This window comes from Hemicordylus capensis, chromosome 1 (assembly GCF_027244095.1).
Source record: "Hemicordylus capensis ecotype Gifberg chromosome 1, rHemCap1.1.pri, whole genome shotgun sequence".
Classification (NCBI taxonomy): Eukaryota; Metazoa; Chordata; class Lepidosauria; order Squamata; family Cordylidae; genus Hemicordylus; species Hemicordylus capensis.
In genome coordinates this window covers 26,877,191-26,884,705 of record NC_069657.1, presented here as the reverse complement: position 1 = coordinate 26,884,705, position 7,515 = coordinate 26,877,191, and the positions used below count along the sequence as shown (strand labels likewise).

The 7,515-nt window shown below is 44.7% G+C and overlaps 1 long non-coding RNA gene across 2 annotated transcripts; it reads right to left on the bottom strand.

The window, feature by feature from the left end:
• Positions 1-1,991: 1,991 nt before the first annotated feature.
• LOC128339544 (uncharacterized) lies at positions 1,992-6,701 on the bottom strand. 2 transcript variants are annotated; one of them, XR_008313081.1, is made up of 3 exons: positions 6,519-6,701; positions 5,219-5,349; positions 1,992-2,511 (listed from the first exon to the last, which is right to left on the bottom strand). It is a non-coding gene; the product is annotated as an uncharacterized LOC128339544 (long non-coding RNA). The 2 variants fall into 2 exon arrangements; XR_008313082.1 differs by lacking the exon at positions 1,992-2,511 and having other exon boundaries at positions 5,008-5,349.
• Between the last annotated feature and the right edge of the window lie 814 nt (positions 6,702-7,515).

Here is a 7,515-nt window from a genome sequence, read left to right as displayed (position 1 = left end):
CCAGATTTCAGATTTCTTTCTTTTTTAAAAAGCTAAGCTCTATGTGCAGTCACTATTCTGCTCAAAAATTATTTTCAAGCCAATTTACATAATATTCAAATTAGGTATCTGGATTTGGAAAGCCAGAATATGGCAACTCTACTTTAAGGAGACTGTCCCCGACTCCATATGGAGAGCAGCACTGGGGACACAGCATGAAACTCTGAAGACTGGATCACCTCTAGGGAACGAAAATCTTTTTCCCCTAAAAAAAACTCCTAACCTATGGCCCTAGACAGAGGGCGTTCTCTGTAACAAGGAAATCTGCAGTTTCTTTCTCCAGAATCTCCACCCTTTCAGACCAGCTTACTCTCAGGCAGCTCAAGACCGCTGATGGGGTTATTTTCTTTAATGTGCACTTCTTGTTGCCAGCTCATCTTCCAGAGCAATTGGGGAATCTAGTGCAGAATGGTCCTCCACTTCCAGCACATCATATTTATTTGGGGAAGCAAAGGCAGGCAAATAACTTACAGTTTATTTGAGAGTTAGAAGATCACCGATCCGTAGTTGTCTCAGTAATTTTGGCGGCATCTGCAATCCCAGGCTTGTTCTGACCCACTTCCTACCCCACCCCCTCTATTGAATCCAAACAGGGCTGGGCAGCCTACAACAAGAAATTGCTTTAGGCTCTCCTTAGTCTCAACACTCCCACAGCACTGTGTGGGAAAAGAGGGGGAAATCCACAATTCCTCCCATTTGAGACTTTTGGGGGGCTTTGAGGGGACATTGCTGGATGCCAGGAGAGCCATGGAGGGGTCTTACCATGGTAGGGCACTTTATTTGTCCCATTTTTGCCTTTTAAGGTGATTTTCCAGGCTTGGGGGGGGGGATGCCCGAGAACCTAACCCCTGTGATCTCATAGACTTCAATGACTCATTATCCGTGGTTTTGTTACCCGCGGTAATCTGTGGGAACAGAACTCTGACAGACAATGAGGTCCACCTATATTAAAAAAAAATTCTGAACACCTACCTCCTCCCCTGTCCACCCTGACCACATAGCAAATAATAAAAGTGCTTTTGAATTACCTCTTCAGTTTCAAAACGCCGTTTTCTATGCCACAGGTTGATCGTATACGCTACTCAAGAAAAACAAGTTGCATCCTTGGATTTCAAATGGTGAGCCCTTTGGGGATAGGGAACCATCTTATTCCTTTTTCTGTGTAAACTGCATTGAGAATCTTTTATTGAAAAGTGGTGTTTAAAAATCTCCCCCCCCCCGCCATCATCATTATCCTGGTTTTTATTCTTTCCCATTGAGTGACTGTGAATTCATCTTACCACATTCACCTGAATCCAAGACTAGCCTCACCCCCACAAGTTCTTTGATATTAGAAATTGGGAAGTCCTCTTCCGCTCAGGTAAATACAGGTAAAGGTAAAGTGGGCTGTCGAGTCAGTGTTGACTCTTGGCGACCACAGAGCCCTGTGGTTGTCTTTGGTAGAATACAGGAAGGGTTTACCATTGCCATCTCCCGCACAGTATGAGATGATGCCTTTCAGCATCTTCCTATATCGCTGCTGCCTGATATAGGTACCAGCGGGGATTTGAACCTGCAACCACTGACTTGCTAGTCAAGTCATTTCCCCGCTGTGCCATTAGGTGGCGTTTAGCACAAATACAGGTATTTACCTATTTAACCTATATTTTTAAGAGGGTCATCTTAAATTCAGAGTCATTTTCTATTCAGGGAAACTCAATATTTTATACTGTTTATAGCAAGACCTGTTGGTAATGGCCACGCCTGATTGATAAACTCACCAGAAAGTGACTTTCCCCTGACATTTTCACATGACAAATGAAACCACCCACAATGCAGTAAAATCACAAGTTACTGCATTCTATGAATCAAAGTTATTCTACAATACACTGAGATTGTTCCCACGATCAACGGAAAGCGGGCTAAGGGAGCTTAGCTTGCTTTCCATTGATCATGGGAATGATCGGGCTTGCAGGTGAGCCTGGTGCTCCCAAGGCAGCTAGCCTGCCTAAAACACCCTTCCCTTAAATTAGGTTAATGGAGCAAGCACTCTGTTAACCCCATTTGGTTGCTTGTGTGTTGCCGCGGTGCGCAGCAACACACGAGTAGACTCCCAACCAGGAGTCTTCAAACAGCCTCTCAGCCTCGGGCGTCTCTCCAGGATGCCCCACACACTTGCACGTGGCATCCTGGAACTTCCAGGGGCCAGCCGGACCCCAATCCCTACCACCCCTGCCATCTCCGTGATGGAGCCGCCAGTCATGTGGGTGGCCAATCCATCCGCCCAGGGTTCCAGGCAGGATCGTCCGTGGGGAGAATGGGCTCAGTAAACCTGACAGAACCTGGCAGAAGCTCTTCTCCCAGATCATGAGAAGACCTTAATTATCTGTCATCATGCCTGGCTCCTATTTAGCATGATCTTCAGTTGTGGCCTTCATGGTTGGAACAAGACAGTCCTTCATGAGGTTTATGTACCAGCCAAAGAAATGAAACCTGGACAGGAAAGAGAGAGATGCTAGGTCTGGGAGGGAAAAGGTGCATGCAGAAGGGGATAGTTTGGGAGAGGTTAAGCCACTCTGGCTCCATCCAAGATGTTTCATGCAATCATATAATCAAGCAATAACTGTAATTATCACATAAAAACCCTTACTTAAACCAAAATGGGGGGAAATGCAACTCTTTGCTGCTATTAAAGCAGGCTCATTACAGGCTAACTAATTCATATTAACTAGGGATGTGCATAAATCAATTCATCTGATTTGATTTGTGCCCAAATCTACCCCCCTCAATCACCCCAGATTCAATTTGTATTTGCTTTGCTTTGATTCAGATTCAGACTGATTCGGACCACTTAACAAGGTCTTAGGGGCACCAAATTGGGTAGTGGGTAGGTCCCCATGTGTGCCACCTACCACCCAGATTTCATGGCAGTGGGACACTTGGTTGACTTTTAATGAATTTATTTTTAGTTTTTACTAATTTTGAACATTTCCACCATAGGAAACAATGGGGATTCAAAGTTGCCATATACTAACCCTAACATGGATCCTCAGCTTCCATTTTTTTTAAAAAAGCTAAGTTCTAGCCCTTGTAGAAGTGGAGTTACGGAGCAAAATGTGCAGTCATTATTTTTCAAGAGTTTGGATTCTTTGGCGTATAATAACTTTTCCTCATAATGAATCCCTATGAGGATTCATTGCACGCCTTTCTACTGTTTCTACTGTTCATTTTGACTGACGGTGGACAATGTCAACTGTCAACTGCCATGTGCCAACTACACGCCTGCCCCCCGCCCCCCACCCCTCACCTGCAAGGCAGTGGGGTACTCATTTTAATTCTTTGGAATATTCAAATGTTTAAATTCTTTGGTGTCTAATAACTTTTCCCCATAATGTATCCCTATGAAGATTCATTATATGCCTTCATTTCTTCTGTTCATTTTGACCATTACTGGACAGTACCAACTGCCATGTGTCAACTACACCCCCTGCAACACACACACACAGGAGTACTCAGTTTATTTTTTAGGTATTTTTGAAGTGTTTATATTCTTTGGTGTCTTCATTACACACCTTCATTTCTTCTGTTCATTTTGACCCCACTGTTTTGCAGGTGGGGGTGGGGAATGAGTGGCAGCCCATTTTCCAACTACTCCCCAACCCACTGGGTACTCAGTTTATATTTTAGGAATATTTTAGTTGTTTAGACTCTTTGGTGTGTAATGAATCCTCATAGGGATTCATTATGAGGAAAGGTTATTAGACACCATAGAGCTCAAACACTTGGGGGAGGGGGAATCCTAGAACATAAACTGAGTAGTACCCCACCGCCTTGCAGGTGGGAGTGGGGTGTAGTTGGCACATGGCAGTTGACAGTTGGCACTGTCAAAAAGACAGTCAAAATGAATAGAAGAAATGAAGGTGTGTAATGAATCCTCATAGAGATTCATTGAGGGGGATTATTATACACCAAAGAATCTAAACACTTGAAAAATAGTGACCAAACCTTTTGCTCCATAACTCCACTTCTACAAGGGCCAGCACTTAGCTTTTTCTTTTAAATGAAAGCTGGGAATCTGAAGGAATTAATAGGAGGGATCTGAATCTCGAATTAATTCAAATAGAATCAGGCACGATTCGATTTGGACCCAAATCTAGCCAATGGACCACAGAAGTGATTTGTTTTGTCTCCAAATCACCCAAATCAGCTAGATTTGTACCTGAATCAATTTGCACATCCCTAATATTAACCATCTATGGTCTATTAACATACTGTGCAGTTTTTAAAGCCTTTGGGTATCAGTGAGATTTAATGTTTCCTCCACACCTGAACCATTTAACAGTTTTTGTGTATTATACCACTTATTTGGACAAGGCCAAGGATGGTGGGAGGTCCTTCAGGCATTGCAGGAAGAGTGCTGAAAGAAGAAGAAGGAGAGCCAGTGTGATGTAGTGGCTGGACTAGGAAGACCCAAGTCTCCCCATTCAGCCATGCAACTCACTGGGTGACTCTGGACCAGTCTTTTATCTTCCAGCCTAACCTAACCTATCTCACAGGGTTGTTGTGAGGATAAACATAACCAAGTACACCACTCTGGGGTCCTTGGAGGAAGAGTGAGATATAAATGTAAAGATAAAATTAAAACAGCACCCATTTCCTGTTGAGACTGTTTATCTGGTTCTTTTGACACCATACCATACCATACCTTACTGTACCGTACCGTACCGTCTCTCTGTCACACACACACACACACACACACACACACACACACACACACACTTATCTGAGTGCGTGCTTTTGTCTATCCTTCCCCCACATCCCTATTCATTTATTTGGGATTGTTCTGGGTAGTCCTAATCAGTTCCTTCTTGAAAGAGGGAGGTGGGTCTCAAAACAGTTCAATGCAAACCCCCACCCCCATTCTGTGGGGTAAAGCTGGTTACCACTACTTGTCCTTGGACAACAAGGAAGCACACGATTGGCTCGCAGTGAAAGGCAAACAATATATTATTGAGCAATTGGTTTTGCAGCTGCAAGCTGTTCTGTTTTAAAATAGAAGCAGAATTGTATGCAAGCCAACCACCTCTTTGCTGGGGAGCTTTCCTCTACAGCCAATGCACCTTTCCAATTCTTCGTTCAACTTTGGTCCTTCAGTTGTAATTCTATTCATCGTATTTCTACAAAAGTTCCCTCTTTTTACCTCTCGTTGCTTATCGTTATTATTAATTTCTCCGCTGTTTTTTCATCCTTGCTGCCCTTCTCGTGTTAGCATCAAATATCTTTACTCAACCAATAATTGTATCCCAGTCATCTTCTAATATCTTAGTATAGCTTTGGGAAGAAGAAAAAAAGAAACAACAGGAAGAAACGACATCTTCAAATAGCTTTTTATAATGGAGTATGACTGGCAAGTGTCATTTTGGGAAGGAGGGAAAAAAAGAGTTACTGCACCTTTAATAAATTTAATCCACTTCTGATTACAGAGGAAGAAAGCTCCTTTTTTAATCTTACAGGGATGGAATATTGCAATAACTGTTCCATCAGATTTTAAAAATAAGATTTGCTAAAGGTCAGCGTATCTCCTGGTCACATATGCAGCAACATTGAAATTTCTTTGGCCAGGGAATAAAAAAGATTCTATCATTAAAAATAAAAAGCGTGAGGACATCTTGCAAGCCCAGAGGGTTTTTTCCCCCAGAAAGAGGAGACATTTCGTTATCAACTAGCAATCATAAGATTTTTAAGCAATATCTCTAATCTGCTTCTCTTCCCCCCTCCCTCCCCTCCCCTTTCCTTTTCACATCAAGGTCTTTTTATCTTCCAATTTTGCATCTAAAGATGAGGTGAATGCCATTAGCTCAATTCAACCTCAAGTGTAGTCAGATGTGCCTGTGATTTCTGAAAAGCACTGTCTAAGGTCACATTAAAATGTATAAGAGCTTTTTCTGTTCCTGAGAAGGGGGCTTATTATCCATCCATGGTGGAAAGGAGTAATGGCAGTGGCTACAGACTGGGCTGAAAACAAAAGGGATGTCAGGCCTTCGGAGGGGGGAACTACTGAGGTCTCCTTTCACCACTCTCTGAAACCTGACTCCGAATAGTAAACTTCCTCCTTAGAAGGAGGGGGAGAGATTACAGGCTGTTCCCCTCATTAAAGCATAGGTTTGGGATATTTGCACTTGGGATGTGAATAGAGCGAAATATTTCTGCCATTTTTAGCAAGCAAAAAAGTCATTGGTGGGGGGTGAGAAATTCCGTCCTGGGGTGAGTTCCTAATAAAAGGAAATCTGTATCTATCTTTTCATCTGTGACACTTGTGGACGTAGTGCCTGGACTACCGTATTGTATGTTTACAGTCTACAGAGAGCCTCAGTTGGATACCAGCATGGAAATGTTGTAGGAGCATAGGAACCTAGGAAGCTGCCTTATACCAAATCAGAAAACTGGTCCATTGAGCTCTGTATTGTCTACTACTACTGTTTGTCAGGGTGCCATATTACCTGGTTGCTTGGGTGGCTCAGTGGAGGCTGGAGAAGGGTGTGGCATCCCTCCTCTGAGGCTTTCGTTCCCTTGAGGGGGCAGTGGAGATGAGAAGGGCCCAGGCTGGTTGGATCCCAGTGGGGTTGAGAGGGCAAGGCAGGGAGAGCAGCAGGAAACAGCTCCAGGGAGGCAGCTAGGTTGGGTGTGGCAGGACACAGGAAGTGAGGTCAGGAAGGGGGCGGGGCTGGAAGTCGGCTTTAAGTCCTGTCGACTCTGCACTGGGGCATTTAAAGACAAGGCAGCTGAGGAGGAGGGGCTGCTTCTGAGTGTGGGAGCCAGGAGTTCTCCAGGAGAGGGAACTGGCTCAATGCAGCAAGCCAGGAGGACGACTCAGGTGACAAGCTAACCTCCTCCCCTGGCTGTTCCCAAGGCTGACCTTTTTGGGGTTGCTGCAGTCATGACACCAGGGGCGTAGCTATAATTAAGAACATAAGAACATAAGAACAGCCCTGCTGGATCAGGCTCAAGGCCCATCTAGTCCAGCATCCTGTTTCGCACAGTGGCCTCTCTCCTGCCATTACTCCCCTGCAACTGGTACTCAGAGGCATACCCTTGAGGCTGGAGGTGGCCCACAGCCCTCTGACTAGTAGCCATTGATAGACCTCTCCTCCATGAAGTCATCCAAACCCCTCTTAAAGCCATCCAGGTTGTTGGCCGTCACCACATCCTGTGGCAGAGAGTTCCACAAGTGGATCACGCGTTGTGTGAAAAAGTACTTCTGTTTGTTGGTCCTAGACCTCCTGGCAATCAATTTCATGGAGTGACCCCTGGTTCTAGTGTTGTGTGAGAGGGCAAAAGGGTTCAAAGCAAAAGGGTTCAAAGAACATGGGCGCCCAGCTCCTGAGGGCCCTCCAACACCATCCCTCCCTATTTTCTTCATTATCTCCTTCACTCTGGGGGGCCGCCAGAGAGAGGGACGAACATGGGCCCCCTCTCACCGACCAATGCCCCTGCATA